This window comes from Protopterus annectens, chromosome 4.part0 (genome assembly GCF_019279795.1).
Source record: "Protopterus annectens isolate FY-2018-M chromosome 4.part0, PAN1.0, whole genome shotgun sequence".
Taxonomy (NCBI): domain Eukaryota; kingdom Metazoa; phylum Chordata; order Ceratodontiformes; family Protopteridae; genus Protopterus; species Protopterus annectens.
In genome coordinates, this window is record NC_056733.1 from 1,241,096,719 (window position 1) to 1,241,117,207 (window position 20,489).

Sequence of the window (20,489 nt, forward strand, 5' to 3'; positions counted from 1 at the left end):
TTGGTAGAATTAGTGCAGGCTATGTACAGGGACCCAGTGACTGAAGTATGAACAGTGTTCGGCCTCACAGAGGGGTTCCCAGTTGGAGTGGGTGTACACCAGGGTTCAGCTCTGAGCCCACTGCTGTTCATACCGGTGATGGACTACATTAGCAATCAGGTTGGAGAGAACAGATCAACAAAGCAGCTGTATGCAGACAATGTGGCAGTACAGGCAGACTCTGAGATAGAACTTCAGCAAAGGACAGGAGAATGGAATGCAAATCTGAAGGCACATGGAATGAAACTAAGCACAGGTAAGATGGTGGTAAGGGCAGTAAACTGGGAAATCAAAATAGAAGAAGCTGAAAATAGTGATAGAAGGGAAGATAGTGGCACAGGTAAACAGCTTCAAGTATCTAGGAGGGGTGGTTGAGGAGAAGGGTAGTCTGAATGAAGAGGTCAAAGTTAGAATCAGAGGAGATGCAGCCAACTGGCATAGAGTATCAGGGGTAGTGTGTGACAGAAGAGTGACACAAAAGCTGAAAAGTAAGGTGTACAAGACAGTGGTGTGACCAGTACTACTGTATGGTAGAGAAACCTGGGCAGTAAAGGTAGAACAATTGAAGAAGGTAGAGGTGATGGAAATGAAGTGCCCGAGAAGGGTGGCAGGATGCACATTGTGGAACAGACGAAGAAATGAAGACATAAGAGCAGAAACCAAAGTAGCTCCAGTTGCAGAAAAGATCAAAGAGAACAGATTACGGTGGTTTGGGCACATGTGTAGAAAAGCAGAAGACAATTTGGTGAGGAAGATTTGGGACAGACAGGAAGAAGGTAAGAGGAAGCGAGGATGTCCAGCAAAGAGGTGGTTGGATTGTGTGAAAGAAGATCTGTGACAGTCAGACATGAGTGTTGAAGAAGGCAGGAGTGTGGCACTGAATCGGGACAGTTGGCAACAGTTAACATCATACCCCGACCCCATGTAGAAAAAAAAATGGGAAAAGGGGCTGATGATGATGAATTGGAGCTATCTTTATGGACCACACCAAAACATTTGATATGATCATCAACTTCATAATGCTGTATTTAATCTTGCCTTTGGCTGTGGTTGTTTTGCAGATTACCTCACTAACAAAACTTTCTTGGAAAAAACAGGACTCATCACTTTACTCTCCTGGTAAGGTTAACATTCTCAAAAGCCCACTCTTTGGAGCTTTTCTGCCTTTGGACACTCTTTCTCTCTCTGAGCTGACCCTTCTGACCATCTTCAGCATTTTCTCTATATCCCTTTCAAAGGAAAATGACCTTGTGTCAAGTAGATTATCTGTATCACATCAAACCATATTAATAAGATTATTATTTTAATGGCTTTGATATTTTTATATATGTCCAGTGGAGCTGATGTCAGTGATTCTATGTTTGCTTAAAGACAAAATCTACATGCTCTTAAAACATGCCAAAATACTTTTCAAATTTTTGCCAGTTACCATCATACCTCTCAACTGTCCAGAATTTCACAGAATGTCCAGATTTCTGCCTCATATTTTTGGTCTGTTTCTCATAAAATGTGTGGTTTTCTGGTATGTTACTGAAGATTGAAGTCACAAAATAATGACTGACTTTTGAGTTTCCAACTTCATAACCTTCAGAAAATGCTTGCTAACACAAATCCTGTTTTTCTAGCAACTTTCTAAGTTTATAAGAGTAATATTTAAAACCTGTCCTTGTGTTTGGGCCTTTGTTCCCCCATTGTGTTAGGCTTTGTCCAGATTTCTTACACTGAGATGTTGAGAGGTATGGTGACTATTTGGTTTCAAGAAGGTTGTGCCTTTATCACTGAATTTGCAATATTTGGACATATGTATTCTGTTCCCTGCATTAACAGGATTTGGAGTTAACTTTTACATCGGAATGTATTTCATGAGGAATAAGTGCACTAAGTCATTTACTAATTCATTTTTCAGTAAAACAAATGCAGGAAATTATTAGGTTTCTACTATAACCTAGTCATCAGAAAGCACTTTAATGAGTGTCTAATATGTAAGGGGTCCACTGCTTGTCAATGCTGTTTGGAAAGCAACCTTGGTGATTCTCTATGCAAAGGTCAGTCTCCAGTGTTTTTGAGGAAAAACTCTTATATACACATTTACACATTATAAAATACATCTCTAGTAACCAATGTAACTAGTGCAAGCTGAAGCAAATCAAAAAAATATATGTCTGGGATAATGAGGTTGGACACTAAAACTTTCTTGCAGTTTTTAGAAAATATTTCTGCATTTTTGAGAACATTTCCCATAGTAACCCTTGTTATGAGCTTGTAAGAAGCTTACATTTAAGAGTTAGTAATGACAAACATTTTCCATCTACTCATCAGAAATTATTATTTGTAACATTATAATGTCTGACACATGGATCATCATGTTTTTTTTCCAGGACACAACCTGAGGACTTGTCTGTTTACCTGACACACACAGTTGAGTGATAGATACTGGGATAATCAAAGGCAGAACTGCAAGAAGATTGTTGTTAGCAGCTGACAGTTTTAATCATCTTCACTATACTGTCATACATTTAGATTAGCAATTGATATATTAGCTCCACTCCCTCCTGGATATCATTAACATAGCAGTCCATTAATTTTAGCATTATAATTTATTGACAGGAGCCATTGAGCTACAGTTCCAAATAATGCTGCAGTGAGGTCACAATCCTGATGACTAAAAAGGTACATTGAAACGCTGCCTTGTACTGCACGTGTTAAAGTGACAGGCAGTGTATCACCCCTGGTAATATCACTATTTTAGTCAAGCCGCTAAGAAACGAAGCACCAAGCAAAGAGACAACAGTAACCTGATTTTAAAATGTATTTTATGAGTTTTAGTAGCATTTCATCCGTATAGACTAATAAAGCCAAATATTAATTTTCACTGCTTAAGCAATGCCAGTACTATAAAAATGCAAAGGAGTGCATAACCATGGTTTCTAGGCCAGTATCTGTCCAGGAAACAGACAGGATGCTGCTGCCGCTGAAGATGTATCTGTTAACGTGCCAAAAGCAGATAAAGATATCTAGTCCTACAATGGCTACTCTATTTCTCCATCTTTATAGATACAGAAGGCATCGTATAACAAACTACTAAGTACAGTTAAATCACATGGCTTCTATTTCACATTTTTAACTAAAAACAAATCTCATTCATCTTGTACATGGCTAAATAAGATCCTGTAAAACCTGTCAAAAATGAGATTGAATGGATTAGCTCAGAATACCCAGGCTAAAAATAATAAAAATGACTACCTGGTCAGCGTCTCAAAAATAATAAGGGCAGCTTGGTCAGCATCTCAAAAATAATAAGGGCAGCTTGGTCAGCATCTCAAAAATAATAAGGGCAGCTTGGTCAGCATCTCAAAAATAATAAGGGCAGCTTGGTCAGCATCCTGGCAGCTTGGTCAGCATCTCAAAAATAATAAGGGCAGCTTGGTCAGCATCTCAAACGGCAGTGGCAAGAGAAAAAAACCTTGCTGAAAAAATACAAATATTTCTGGTACCTTTCTAAAAGGAATTATATCTAAAATATATGCAGTATATGCAAACATACATGGAAAGAACCTGCAAGGACTATTACCTGACTTAGAAGAGTTAGAGGAAAATAATAAACAGCAAAAACAAGCTATTAAACCGACGCTGGGAAAACTCTAGCCGAAATTTTGTAAATCTTGCTACACTTTTTTATTTTTTTAACAAAATCATGAATTTGTGTATATCAGGTGGCTTAATAATTTTATCCTGCTTTCAAAGTGTGTATGTGCGTTTATGTGGCATCCACTTACTTTGCACAATACACATTGCTTGGATCACTGAGAAACTCTTCTATACTTCTGTGCAGTGATCTGCATGGTAAGTAGCTATCCTAAGTTTTCAATGATTAAGCTCAATGGAAATTTCTAGAAAGTAATATTTTAACATTTTTAATGGTCTTCTGTATACCTTTGCTGTCTTAGTATATCTGTGAAATATATTGCAGTTCTGTAGTTAAAAAGAAATGCATTCAAAAACATAGACTAGACAAATGAAACTACAATGCATAGTAATTCTGTTATTCTTAACATCTGCAAAAATGGTTAGGGAATATCATTAAATTTTATGTAACTGAAACTGTAGCTTTTACAGCAGAGTGGTACATTCATTAGCGTTATTGTCTCATAACCCTTGCTAAATTGGTTCAGTTTGGAATGCCTTCTATGTTGAGTTTGCATGTCTCTCCTGAGTCCAAACAGGCTTTCAGCAAGTGTATCATTTTTTGCCCCATCCCTCAGACATACTTTAGGCAAATTAGTGATCCTCCAAACTGCAAATTGCAAACTGCTGCAAGTGAGATGTATGAATGTGTACATTTGTTCTGCAATGGACAAACTTCATGTCCAGGACCGGTTCCTTGCTTTGCACACATTGTTAGCTAGTAAACTATCTGGTTCATTTATGTCCCTGAACAACATTAAATGGGAATGGGGGAAATCAATGCATGCTTGAATGAATGCATGCTTGAATGAATGAATGAATGAATGAAGGAATGAATGAATGAAGGAATGAATGAATGAATGAATGAATGAATGAATGAATGAATGAATAGATGGATGGATGAATGAATGGATAAAACTGTAACTCTCACTAAAATCCCACCTTTTAAATTTAATTTTAAACACTGATGATGCTTCTTGTTATTTCCTAGTAAAGAATACGTGACAGAAGGAATGATAATTAAGCCTGGAGTTCAATTCCCCTTATAACTTGGTTCCTGCCTGTGCTAAAAAAATGTTAGGAATAGAGAATCCACATTTAGAAAGGCCTTCTCCTCAGGTGTGTTCAAGCTTCTTCTACCAGTGGACTGAAGGTGATATGAATGATTCAATTCATGATAAATGAAATTGATTTTTGCAAAATGTTTATCTTGTCATTAACATAGTATGATTTGAAAGGCAGTGGATGGAAACTTTTCAAGAACACAGTGGCCCTTCCCTTGACACTCAAACACCACTTTCAGACTGGAAGAGAGTCCTAACACTCCCCAATCGTGTGGCAGTCAGAGTTCTTAGTTCTTAGCTCTGTCACCCAGTCTACTAGTAATCATAGATTTCCCAGTTAACCTAGTTAGTGGTCATCTTTACCTGCTGCCCCTACTCCACCACGTGCCAGACAAAATGAACTAGACAGTCAAAGCCGACTCTTAAACCCAATGCTCAGTGGTTGTATCACTTCTTCCTCAGATCATTTAAACCTCCTAGGAGCATAACAGTTTGCATTTGCATTTCATTCTGTTTCATTCCTCACTTCACAATGGAGAGAAATTATAATACTTACTGTAAAGCAAGCTCAGACACACTCACTGATGATGCACCTCACAGAAAGACTGAGGCAGGCATTATGCTGTCTGTCGGGTGCAGCTGCTTTAGAGTGAAGATAAAATAAGAGGCTTTGCTCTTAAATGGGCAATACAGACGGGCTTACCTCATACAAAAATAAAATGTTTTATATGCATTTCACATAAAGTGACAAGCTTAAGTACACATAATATTTGAGCTGTAATTTATGAGTCAGTGTACCCGAGCTCTCGTAATGCAAGCTCTGATGAATTCAGGAAAGTAGTCGATCCACACCCAACTACACAATTTGTGTATCTCAACACCCAGTCCTGCAACATCACAGCTGAGACCCATCTACTGTCTTTTGTCTGTTAATAACAAGCTCCATCATGAATCCCCTATACAGCCCAGCAGTAATAATACCCATTAGCCTACTTAACAATTTTATAAGCAATTATCGAATCACATTAAACTATCCCACCAAGCCCGGCATTGAGAATGTTCAGCCTATGCACACCAGCCTATTAACAGCCTAAGCCTTCTCCCAGCTCTTATACTTAGCCTGCTGGATCTTGATGTTTCCATGCTATCTTGCTCACCTTACTAGTTGTAAACCCCTCCTCCCTACTGACAGATCACCTCTGTCAATCATCAACTTCCACCCAACAGCGTAACATTTCTCAGCTTCTCCCATTTAGACAAATGGATAGTAACTGACTTCCTCTAGCACAATGTAGAGTGACCTCTCTTCTATTTGATGATGATCTGGGCCACATCTCGAACTGTGAATAAAGTATGGAGTCCTTCCCTCAACCTCTTGATCAGGGAAAACTTGTGCTTCATGCCTGCAGTCCAGTGGCATGTTCTGTCTACAAGAAGGAGAATTGTAAAGACTGACAGCAATATACTGCCAGCAATGCACAGAAATGGTACCCGGGGCCCCAATCTGATCTCCAGCTGTGGGTAGCAAGTCCACACTTCCGCCAAGGGTAACTAACACTGCAAATGGCCAAGAAGTGAGAACCTGACAAACTTAATTAAAGAGACAGAGGAAATTATCCTACTGGGCTGTGCTCTATAGTTTAGGGTGATAAAGCCTTAACAATCTGACATTGATTAGTGACTCATGCACTGGAGAAGCCAAGAGAGGGACAGTGAGAGTGAGTGGCTGATCTTGGTTTCCCCTATTGTGGGTGTGGGGAGGTATGGCTGTACCTATCATAAAAAGGAGGTGCACTGCATGCATCTCATCAGCTGGAGACATGTAGTTGGTCCTGCTAAGTTATGTTCAAGTGGCATCCTTGATCGTCATTTGTGGGAATATGCACTCCCAAGAGGAAGGTATAGCAGACCCTAACTTGCATGAGTGGATGCATCTACCACCAGGGAAGGTGTTAGGGCTAAAGCAACAAAAAGCCTAATTTTTGTCTGGATGATGGCATTTTATAAATGATCAGCTCTCATATCACTGGGGAGTATGTTAGCTGATCGATTATGGGAGGGCAGAAGTTTGTTGGGGGGGGGGTGACATGGAACAGAAAAACAAAGAAATTATTTCACTTGTTGCCGAATATCTTTAATGCCTCCTCATATTTTTAATTCAGAGTACAAGTTTAATGCACTTCAAATGACAAGCGGCTAACATGAGAGCTACGGTTTCTAACAAAGAGTGGCCAGAATTTCATTTTGGATGCTATAGTACAAGGTTCACAAGTGACAATCCATTGTCTGCACTCCAGTGAAAGAAACATGCATTAAGTTCCAACAGAGCTTGATGGCATGGCCAAGATCAATAATGTAGAATGCAGTAGCAGTTCAACTAAAGCACTTTGTCATGAAATTCAAAATTAACCTTTAAGGATGTCCCAAACTAATAATTTAAAAGCATAATACTTAGCTATCTCTGGTATTAAAGAATTCCGGAGCCATCAAGAGACTGAAATCACTTAAAAAGATCTACCCCTATTACCTGATACATCATACTCACCACTGAATCATGAAAGGGCATGTCAGAGGACATTCTTATTATGTGACCAAAAGACAACAACATCAAACATGATCAGAAATAATGAAAATATGTAATTTCCCACCCTCAGCTGTGTCTTGATATTGTCATAGACTGCAATGTGATAAAGCTTTCCCTTGTTGAAGTTTATCAAACACCAGGAACTTGTGTGGTTTAGTGCCAGTAATTCAGATACAACTCTCTCAATGAATTCAGAAAGAGACAGACAGACAGAGGGATAAAGAGACTGAACAGAATTTGCCAGTGTCTCTGTTACCCCAAACTCCTGCAGGTCCCCTCTCAGCACATGCTCACCCATTATATAACACAAGAGTTGTAGACTTATAGACCTGTTACTCCATAGTCCTACAGGATTTCCCTCACCACATACCAGCACATGACTTAACACAGTAGCTCTAGACTTATATTGAATACATTACCAAAATCCATTGACCAACCCGTACAACTGCATAAGGTTAAACAGCTGGTGTGCCATTGCATGTACAAAATATAAACTGTTATTCATAAATGAAAGGTTTAGCTCCCAGCTATGCTCTCTTCTCCAGCACTGTGACACATGCTTTTCTAAGGAGGCTTGTGGCTGTGATTTCTTACTTCTAACATCATCTCTGTACTTTTTTTAAATGTCTCAGCCAGTTTGGGGGCACATTCCCCACCCTGCATGTAGCACTGAAGAGACACTTAACCAAGCGGATGCACCCCTACCCACTGTTACATCTACATTTGTGGCCATATCACTACAGAGGCCTTAGTTTCTGTAACGAATGTAACCCCACCAGAGATTTTGGGCAATAAGGGTATGTTCATCAAGTTAACGAGTTCCTCAGAACAGTCTTTCCATTTCCTAACAGTCATCACAGCAGTGGTCAGCACTTCTTCACTGCTGTTGCATGCATGCTAAGTAAGGCCCTGCCTTCCTCTCATCAGGTGGCAAAGTGTTTGTCAGAAAAAACTAAGATAACCATTATTCTTTCACCAGTGTCCTAGCCTTCACCATGGTACCTGTTGCAGTTATAGCTTTCTTGCCCTATTAGTATTTCCCAGATGAATCAAGAGATATCTAAGGAAGCATTCTATAGAAGGCTGCCTAATTCAGTTTCATTGTTTTCCTTATAGTTGGTGTCCAGTGGTAAGTCCTATGGTTAACAATAAGACAGGCACTATCCACTTTCCAGCCGTATCTCCTTGCTGACACCTCAACACCTGAGATTAGGAAAATGGTGTATTAGGATTCATTCTCCCTACTCTCACTTTGGTCTAAGCTTTCTTGGTATCAGAAAATGAACTGATTTCAAAAAGGCATCTATCCTTGATATTCCCAAGAAACTCCTAACAGCTTCTTTTGGTCTACCAGGTCTGCACAGCTGATGATCCCTTTGGTAAGCTCAGTTTACCACCAACAGGTGCTTGGTTAATGTCTTTACCCTTCTCTTTACCAGCATGTCAGAATATATAGTCCGATGTTTGATGACACAACCACAACAAGAGCCACAGTAGACTGGTCCAAGTTGGAATGGTACCATAAACATTTGTTATAGATAGCTCTTGATATGCACAGGAGTCCACTAAAACTCACCATATTAAAGTATATCTTGTAGCCTGGTCTTCCCACCACACCTTTCCAGGACACTCTGTCATTCCTCAAGAGTGTGAAATCTCCCAGTAAGGTTAGAGATTTGGTTGGCTCTATGAAATAGAAATAGAAATATGAAGCCCTGATTAAGACCCAGATTACCGGGTTCAGCCAGAAGCCTACTCATTGATGAGTTGGTAAAGGATGAGGCATAAATTAAAAAGTTTCACTTTCTGCTTCCATCAAGTGATAGGATGCAGGACCATGTTGGGTTCAACAGATAACATTACTTGTAGTGGAGACTCAGTACCAGTGGCAAGGTTATTAAAAAGCAAACAAGTGGCAGGGCAATGGAATTACATTAACATGGATGATGGGCCAAAATCCTGCAATGGCCATGTGCACATCCTTCTAGACTGCATCTTCCAGCAGGGCATGAAGTGTTAGGGTGCCCTACACTCTCCACAACTCTGCAAGCTGCAGTGTAATGGCTCCTTGCTTATTCTATTTCCACATGTGCAGTCTTAGCTCACAATAATCCACACCTCCTTTTGAATTTACGGGTTTCCTCCAGAAGAGGACCATCCCGGCCAAAGGTCATACTGGCTCTCAGCAATTTATGAGGAAAGATGGAGGTTGAAGACATCAAGGAGTTGTCTTAAAAGAGCCTAAAGTCATTAGCAGCTCAGAGAACAAAGCGCACCATAAAAACACTAGAAAAATCAGTGGGTGTCACATTCTTGCTTTCTTGATTTTTTGAACAACTCATACACTTTTTTGAATACCGAATAAATCTGTGCAACCATATGAGGAATAGGCAGAAAGTAAATGTTAAGATTTAAGTTGTGACCTAGCCACACCCCCAAAGAAAACCATCTTTTCCACTAAGAAAAAAAACCCAACTAGTGTCTTGTAATTAGTCCATGTTACAAGAGCTTGTTAATAGCAGTAACTCCAGAAGAAGAGTGAGATTACCCATGGTTCCAGGGGCCACACTGTGCATGGAATTCAATATGAAGGGGTCACACTGTGCATAGAGGTGAATCTGACTTCTCTAGTGCTGTCCCCCACTTACTCCATTCCTTCTAGTAATCTGACAGTCCATATCTTAAAAATAGTTTCCAGAAGCCACTACATGTATACCTGCTAACTGGCTGCTACTGCACTTGACTGCTCCCATGATTCACCTTGCAGATATTGAGGTAATAGACCTATATCAATTCTATTTGTTTATTTATTTATTTATTTATAGTTAAATAACCAGACCTTTACTAGTGCAGTGCTGACTTTTCCAATTTAATCGACCCCATTGACTCTTTCCCAAATAACCAAAAGACGTTGGCATAGAATTTCTGCTGAAGGCACATCCATTCTCAGTCCTTCTGTTTTATTCTCATTAATTATAAAGCAGCAGAGTTTTTCAATAACTTTTCAATACCTATCTCTGAGTCTGAAAATGAAATCATCTCTCTTTCTCTCTCTCTCTCTTTCTCTCTCTGTTTTTCTCAGCTTCACCTAATTATACTCTTAAATCAGCAATGATAAAGGCTGTCTTATGCTTAATCCCACTTCTCTCAAAACCACTTCATTCAGACTAACAAATCTTTCACTAGGGTCTCAAAGCAGAATGCAAATAAAATAGGAGAAAAGTGACAGACTTGTTTCAGCCTTCTAGAGTGGCTTAACTGTTACAAAATCACCTCAAGCAGCTTCACCTAGAGCTCTGTCTCCTATATATAAAGCTTACACCATGTATGTAATGCTCTCTGTAAAAATAAATGTACCAAGAATAACAAGCAGTGAAGGTCAAGGTCTGACTTAAATACTGCCTACTTATACATGGTCGAAGTCAAAAGACAACACCTGGCCTTTTACACCTTCTGAAAAAAAGCAAGAATGTTATTTTCAATATTGCTATTCACCTGCATTTCAAGTATCAGACTGCATCTTCTGCCACAGGAGAAAATCCTACAGGGGTCACCCTGGACAGCTGGTTATCAAGACAGACAAAGATTTTTTAAGCAAGGTTGAGCAGAATTTTGGTGTATAAATATGTACCCATTTTAGGTACTTCCCTTTTTGTGCATAACAGGTAGCAGATTCACACCATATAAGGCTTTCATGGGGGACCATTTTCCTCACCACAATTATTACCCTGACCAAAAGTGGTGTGAAAACCTCTGAATTCTTGGAACAACTCAAAAGGGAGTCCATTTGGTTCAACATCTTTCTCCTTGCTACACTTATTTCTAACTAGCATGCTCTCCTTCTCAGTAATTAGGATATATTTATTTTATTTATTTGTTTATCATTTTGTTGACCGGGAAAGTCCGACTAGGACAGAGCCTATTTTCAGTGAGGCCCGGGGAGAAACACCCCAGATGCATGTCTTTGGATTGTGGGAGGAAACCGGAGGAAACCCATGCGAACACAGGGAGAACATGCAAACTCCACACAGAAGGCACCCCAAGTGAGAATTGAACCAGAGAACCCCTTGCTTTGAGGTGACAACATTAACCGCTGTGCCACTGCGCTGGACTTGGAAAGGCCAACTTTGATCTTCAGTTTATTTTATTTTATTTACTTGATATTTTTCTTCACTAATATTGCCTCTGACTGTTACATTCCATTATTCTCTCCTTCTCCAGTTAAGTTGGGATGTAAACTTGTGAGATTTACTCTCAAAACCAATATTCTCCTTGTAACCAACATCTCCATTTTAAGGACTTTAAAGGCTGAACCTTATACAATTATACAATGAAATTCCTAAATTTACCCATGAAGCACTACTGTGGACACCAACAGAGGAGATGACTTCATGGAGGAGTTCTGTGCCCACTTAGGCATGCATATTTACAGCAGTCCCACCTACAGCTAAACACAATGGGAAATTTAAAAACAAATCCCCCCTGATGGCATCTGATTTAAACAAACTGTTAATAAGAGAAAAAAAATCTCATTAAGCTGTACAGTATGGTTGTATCTTTCAACTTTTCCCAGTTAGGGGTCGCCACAGCGGAACTCCGGTCTGCTAATGATTGGCAGTAGATTTTTACGTACCGAGTTGCCAGCCCTGACTCACAACCTTCAAAGAAGGTACGCCCATTCACACATGTCTTCACACAGAAGACGCTTTAGCTGAGAATCAAACAGGACAACACCTTACTGTGAGGCGACAACGCTACCGCAGCACCACCACATGAGATGTCAAAATGTTGTTCCTGCCTCTTTCATAATTCAGTGGTTTCTAGTCTCAGGATATTTTTCTGATTGAATTTGTGGCACTCTCCATAGTGATTTGACAAATATAGCAACATTGCACTGCTTTACACTTTACATTAGAAATTTGGGAATAAGTTAGGTGCTTTACAGTTAAGGCATTTTTTACCAGGCAGCAAGTTCATATTTTCATTTTTTTAAAGAAAGTTGTACTATTCCTCTTCCTTCGTTTTCTTTGTGTGTGCATTTTGTATGGAGGGCTTCACAGAAATAACGTGGGTGCTGTCAATCTTATTATTGCTTTCTGGAAATGAAAGGTTTATTTTCATGGTATTATTTCTAAGATATTTTATTCTGTATATATATTCCTGTAATATTTAGAATGAGACATTAACATGTGCTTTTTTTTTCTAAATGTTTCAATGTTGTCAAATAATACATCCATAATATGTTTTAGCCTGTGAAATATTGGTCACTGGTGTATGGTTTAGGAAACATTCTTTATTATATTTAATTCTCAGGTAAAGCATTATTTTGTAACTAATGAAATGCTAGTCAGTCAGCCATGGAAAAGCCTTATGCTCAGCAGAGCATCAAAGTCATTATGTCAATGATGGGCTTTCTAAACATGGCATAGCCAATTTAATTCAAAATGATAATGGACTTGCAGTTCTTTCAGCTTGCCATCTATATCTATTGTTGGATATCAAAAGGGCTATTCAAGCCTGTGAAATGAAAATAGAAATTGAGAACCTTCTTGCTTTGCTACTCTACTTTTACGTACATTTTGCAGTAATAATAAAAAGAAATAAAATAAAGATCGGTAACATTTATTAATTTACACTGCTGGAATATTAGGGCTAAATATATCCAACCACAGACAAAGCTATAAAAATGTAAATTTTCTTTCTCATGCCTCTTCAGTTTTCCTCTTTACTGAGGCTACACCATGTTGTCAAACTATTTTATTATAACAATGTAATTGAATGCAAAAGGCACACTTTTATTATTTGAAAACAAAATATATATTTGAAAACTGATTAAATTTAAGAATGGATTATGGAAACAAATGTACCTTTTAGCCATGCATTCACTGCAGTGTTCTAAACAAGACTGTGAATTTAATGAAATACTGAAGATAAAGCATTCTTACTACCAAATGGAATACATAACTAGTTTACTGATATGAGTCCGTGCCAGAATTTTAATATGGCTCTGCAAGGGTAAAGCTGTACAGTTAATTAAATGATAGGTGTGCAGTGCAGAATGCATGAGCTGGTTTAGATATTTAATGAAAAGGCTTACTCATTATCATCTTGAAGAGCATTTTAAACACTATATACTGAGTTCTGCTGATAAGTGACTCAGATCCAACAACAAACAAGGGAAGGGTTATGTTTTAATACTTCTAGAAGGTGTTAAACTGCTTGTCAGGTTGTGCTTATTTATGTAAAATAATACACTGTTATTAAATCTAGTAAGGGTTAATTACATATCTCAATAGTCATCTGTATATGGCATTCTAGCCAGACTGAAGGTATGTGAGTGTTTACGTATCACCATTCTAAAAACAGCTATTCTATGCAATGTTTCATTTGGCTTTTCAACTGGATTAAATTATGAGCACTTTGAGGAATTATTTAGAAGTATTATAGCAATGCTAGTTGATTGAATTCTGGAATGGCATTGTGCTTAGACACAGGATAATATTTTAATTATCGATTTTACTTACTATCTTTATGTTTCCAATTAACTTTATGCTGCTGGGAATATTATAAGTATTCTTACACTGAGTGTCTGCGTTTTAAGCATTACTCTTTCTGGGATGAGTCTACTCAGCATTAGAAGTACATTATTTATTGACAAACTTACATAGCACAGTTGTAGTCTTTTTCTGTCAGTCTGATTGGCAGACAAAGACTCTGTTATCTCTGGCTAAGGTTGTTATACCTGCTTATTTAAGTACTGGAAAATTTCAGTTGTCCCTGTTCTAGCTGGCCCTATTTGGTGGCTTTCTAAATGACTGCTTAAATAACATCAGAGATTAGTTGTCATTGCTAGTTAGGATGTAGACCTAGGCCAGGATTTATAAACAAGATGAATAGCACACAGTGTGAATAGGTGCCAAAATCAGCAATGCACATGGATGCAGGCTAACAGCGATTCATGGTCCTATGTTGTACCTCAGTGCAATAAGACCAAATATACAACAAAAGATAGTGTAAATTACTGCATAATGATATACAAATGAAATGGAGTCGTAAAAAAAGCTCCAAATGATATTAAAATGCATACAGGGTGAACACAGTCATGATTATTAGTCATCTACAGTGGAAACTGTGCAGTTCTATGTGAGTGACTACAGAAGTGCAACACACACCAAAAATGTTGTCATTCCAGGTACCAGGATTGCTTAGGCCAGTACCAGCCATTAAGTAGAGACATACTATAGTCCTCACCACCACTGCTGGTTTCTGATGGTATGTATGCCATCCAGAACTAATGTAAATTGTGGCTGATTTTCATAGTGTCACAGATCAAGAGATTATTGAGCATGTTAGAAATAATGAGAAGAGTGCACAGATCTTTGCTAAGGTGTTTCCCGTACCTGTGGAGACTAAAGTTTGCATAGCTCTTTACATAATAGCTACTGGGAACTTTCACAGACAGACCATTGTTATGCTGAGCATTTCACAAGCCTAAACCTCTAGAATATTCAATGTGGAAGATCATATATGGTTTCCTAGTACATCTTATGAGAGATCTAAAACCATGCATGCCCTGTAAACACTACCTGCCTCGCTGAGGTACGAGGTACTGGATGCCATAGTTTGGACACATTTCACAATAAAGGCCTCCATCTGACTCACAGGCATACAAGTTTTTGAATAGGATGGGCTACCATTCTGTGTGCTGGCAGATAGTTTGTAGCATGCATAGGGTCATAACAAATGTATCCACATACCATCCAGGCAGATTGTATGAATCACATATCTGATATATATCTCTACCAGTTTACCTTCATATGGTTGAAGTGCATATCTGTGACAGCAGATGTGCTAAAGTACAAATGCCAAAGTTTATAATAATGAACAACGAATTGCCGAAATCACAATTGAGCGAATGCCAGTGTGCATTCGCTCATGTGAATTTGGCATTCTGAGCACAGATCGCATTACAGTGGGGATCAGAACATGTACCCCTTCTCTCACTGTAGTGTGATCTCAGAGTTAGTATAGTAAATTAGCAGGGGGTATAAGGGTCGCACCATAATGGTGTTTGTAGACATGCAGAAATGCTGGGTGTTTCGAAAACATTTGACATTCCTGGAATGTCGAATTCGTCATTCAGCACTTTCACTGTTTTAAGCATCCACAAGTGCAGTTTCCAACCTTTTGAGATGGATATTTGATGGGTTGTCTATTTTACTTGTGACCTTGTGAAGGTAAACCATCTCTACCACTTCTTTTTGTATACTGAAATCCTACATGGGCAGATATCTGGAATGTGCAGGCACTGTAACTAATGCTAAATTAAATGCTTACATTTCTAGTTTGCACTGCATTAGTACCCCCAACGCACATTTATAATGTGTTCAGGTGACTTTGATACACCCTTGACTTATGAAACCCACATAGATCCCTTGGAATGGAGCAAAACCTGGCCAAACATCAAAATAACTCTGCACATACAAAAAAGTCCAACATTGTAGGGTATGTAGACTTGCTCAAAGTCCACTTCTACTGTCCTGACATTTCTTGGGAGTACACTCCAGTATGATCTTGCTACGGTTTTGCAGGATTTCTTTGCATGCTGCAATTCTATAACATGATGGTGAGGAGACAGGTTAAGCAGCCCCCAAGATACTGTTATGGTCAGACACACAAGCATATGCACATCATTGTAAGCAGGAAAGGTGCATCAACACCACTGTCCAATAAGGGCATTTTGGTAGCTGTACAACCATCCCCTAGACAGAGGCAGGCACAGTACACTGTAACACAGCTGAAGTGGCAGTATCTTGTAAGATGTTTGGATCCTTTTGAGCACACAGTAGTAGTGCAGTGTCACATAAATCTAACATGTTGCTTCAGTGTAATTATTAGGCTCAGAAGGATCAGTGCATGCATGGTCAAGCCATACTGTCCATCAGTCATTCTCATTTATCACACAGAAGGGAGGTTGGTGTGGGTCACAGTCATCATTATGTGCACAGATCCTTAGGGACATATCTATCCATGCACACAGGGTAGAGGTGGATTTCAAAGGAGCTTGAGATAGGAGTCCTGAGGTGATGGGTATTTTATGTCAAAGTCAATTGACTCCTGCAAAGTGTTTTGGGAGGGGGTCAGTGCATGACTGTGATTTGCAGCCATTATACTGGCACTTTGTATAAGTACTTGTGGCCCTGTCTGATAGGGATAGTGGGTGAATGTAGGAGTGTGCGGTCTGCTCATTAGTGCCCTGCTGGTGGAGGGCAAATTTCACTACCCATGATGAAAGTTGCATGAGCATGGTACACAGTCAGATCCAGGTGAGGACTGCGTACTCTGCCTTCATAAACTGACCTGGTGGGTATGTAACTCTAACCTCAGATAACACTGGGACTTAGTGCCATAATGGTGCACTGGCAATTCTCTGCATGGAGGATAAAACAGCAGTGGCATATGCCAACACAGACCTCATTGGAGCAACCATTCCTGTATCCCTGACTGCCATGTCATTAAGGATGCCATACAACACCACAATGATGTCCATGTTGGCCTAGTTTATGGAGGATTTTGCCTTGAATGTACTGTGACATGCCTCTGTTTTTTTTTCATTCTGAGTACCATCCACATGTCAGGGGCCATCTGTGACACATAATGACTTTGAGTACACACTAGAGGCTGTGAAATGGAGGGTATAACCACTTCAGGTGTTGTATGTGTGTCTGTTGCAATCTCAGGGAAGGCATCACTGGTGGTTGGAGCCATGGAGGATCCATCCCACAGAGAATGGCGAGAATTCCTTCTGTATATCCTCATGTGTTAGGGTGGGTAAGGCTACACCTTCAACCTGTATTAAAGGTAAATGCTCACTCAGGATGAAGACAGATGGTGCCACTGTGCTTCAGGTATCTGTATTTAATTATCATCATCACCATCATCCCCAGCACAAGTGCTGACATCAGCCAGCCATTGTGCCACAGTTTCTACAGCTGTCTCTGTAATCCTGATCTGTCCTGTGAGCAAACAAAAAAGGCACACAGGAGAGAGACTGAATACCTGTGCTGAAACTGTGCCACTGCGGCATGCCTGCTAAATGTGTCCATGCAGGATGTGACAAACAAACCCAATGTACCTCTGTTGCCCTCCTGACATATTTAAATACCTGGTATTCCTAAAGCAGTGCTTGACCAGCAGTTGTTGTGGTCAGAGCAAAGTGCTTATGTGCAGTGCAACTATCCAGAAATCTGAAGGAAGAGTTACAAAACCTGGTGCATCATCCAGCAAGTTGTGTTGAGGTCAGTACATCTTTGATGTCAGTGCCCACTCCATGGATAATTGCAGAACCTAAGTCCCCCCTGCAGGAACCCAAACTTTTCTCTGGATTTTGTCAGCCCAGTGCTTCCAGCTGCACCCCTCCTTTTCCCCATACCTGACGTCTTAGCTGCTGTGAAGTATGTCTTTACCTTGGAATATTGTAACATGTTGGAAACAGTAATAACACAGCTGTAAAGTGAGATCCTACTGCTCAAGCCATTCATGCCATGGATCACTGTCTGCCACCCTGGATCATTTAAAGATTGAGTCAAAATTCCTTCTCCCCATAGACACTGTCCATGTGTTCTAAGTACTTGCTGTAGGCTAGTCTTGCTCTCTGAACATGTAGACATCTACGGACACTGGACACACAGTTATAGAGTGGGAACTACTGTGAGTGGTTAAATAACAGCTACTGACAAACAGGAAATCAACTTAGACCATACTATAATCAAAGGGATGGCTTAGGGGTTAAACCATGCAGGAACTTTAAGGGGCAGATACTGGAATACATGAAGTAAGTGTATGTGTGAATTCCCATGGGAAAATGAACATCTTGAAGAAGGTAGACCAAAAGAGCTTAACTCACTACACTCCCTCTCATACCTGACCTCTTTACTGCTGTAAAATATGCCTTTACTTTGGAATGGTGTAGCATGTTGGCAACTCAGTTGTAACACAGCTGTAAAGTAAGATTCCTTCCCCCATGGCATTTTTGCCACAGACCACTGTCTGCCACACTGGGTCTTCTATTCAGGCTGCCTATAGATCCAAATGCTGGTATTCTTCCTTATAGTGCTGCCCAAATCTGCAGCAAGGTAGTCTTAAAAAAAGTCAGTTCTCCCTCTATGACTACACAGGTTTATACCTATTTGTGTGGAACACAGGCAAATTAAGTTAGGAAGCATGGATGCCTGTGGATCACTATATTTAACTACAGTGCCAGGCCTGTGTTGGTAGCATTGAGAAATAAAGCCCTGAAAATGGCCAAGGTGACCTTGGCTTAGTTTGGCAAGGAGGATGTCCATGCACTCAGGTGCACCATCACATTAGATCCCCAGACGTGGCTGCAAGTTCACAATCTTCATTTAAGTACATCCCTACCAGATGTTTTATACTATCTATTCACACAGAAAGATTACCTTAAGTGTAGACATACTCTACACGTTGTGATAAAGTTTATGAATCTCTCTCATTATTTAAGGCTGCAAGAAATTCAGTATGAAAACTAAAAGTAGGAGGAAGAAGATGTGAGTTATGCTTGTTTTCTCTATTCACTCATAATGGTGTACCCTTAATGTAGGTGTTAAAATAATTTGGCCTTAAATGTATATATTTTCATGGGACAGGGTTTATATATTCACTTGGAGATGGAGAATAAACACTAGAATGCAGGTAAGAATTTTAGTGGGAACCAGTATAATTTTGGAGATGGTCATCATATTCAGATTCTTCTGGAAATGGGTGGAAATGTTTTTTTCTTTAATGAAAATTAATTTGTATATAAATGGAGAATTATATTAATGGATACTGCAAAGTGGACTCTTTTGTCAGGTATGTTAGTGTACACTACCTGGGTTTAACATGAACAAAATCATGACAGTTTGGGAAAGACACTTTCAGACTGAATTACAAAAGTACAAATTGGCAAAGAAGCATGCAAAGGTCACTGTATTGTGTCAGTCATATCACAAAGGTTATTCTCTCCTAGAGACTAAAGTAGATGATATTTTGGTAACCATTTGAAATGTCAGGAAACAATACAGCAAGTACCGAAATATGGAGACTGAATGGCCAAAACACTGGACTTACATATCCTAAGTCTGTGATAACATTTCTCAGAATATTCCATTTTTCTCTGAGGTATGGTGATCTTGGTGTTGGTATATGTAGGTTTGGGGGGGGCTTAGCCACAACATGTGGGGTGCAGGGTCTACTCCTCCAGCAAAAAAAAAAATGTTTTATGGAGAAGTGAGATTTTCAAAATGCAGTCTTCTCCTAAGTTTTTGATATTTTTTCGGCCTGTTGGCACTTGGCATTCCAAGTGCCAACATTTCAATAGGGAACCAGTATTTTAGGGATGTATTATGAAGAGATCATGATGAACAGGAAGGGAAAGAAAACAAATGTGTGGGATGGGAAGGTATGGAAGAGATGATACCGAGATAAAGTTGGGAAGTAATTTAAGGATGCTGGCATAATTTTCTTGGAGCAGGGCATTTCTTAAGAGAATTATAACAATGGCTAAGAAATGAGAATTAAAAGTAAAGTGAGGGAAACTGGAGCAGAAGATATTGCTGCAGGAAGAAAAGCCCAATTATTGCAAAGAGAGGTAGCTCCCACTAATTCTTAACTGTGAAGGTGTGTGTACTGATCTCTATAACATTAACAACATATGCAATCCCGACATGTAGCTTAACGTTGGAGGTGTTAGGGAAGTCAGGCAAATCTAAAGGAGGGTGTGAGATGATGGCTATGAAATGTTGACTGTACTAGTGGCAAACAGTGAAAGATGAAGGAGAAAATAACTATTGTTCTGGTTTAACTTGATATGTGCTGCCCATTTCATCACCAAAAACAAGCTGAGGTAAGACCTGCAGCAGTAATGAGAGATATGCATTCATCAGCCACCTGCAAAGATGTTAAATGAACAATGCAAAATGCTACAGCAATGTAATCTCTTGTAGACAGCAGTACGAAAAAACATCAGCCAGCCTATGCAGACTTTCACTGCTGCATATTACTAAAAATACAAAAGACAAAAAAGCTTAATTAAATTTTGTTTCCTGCCAAACCTTGAT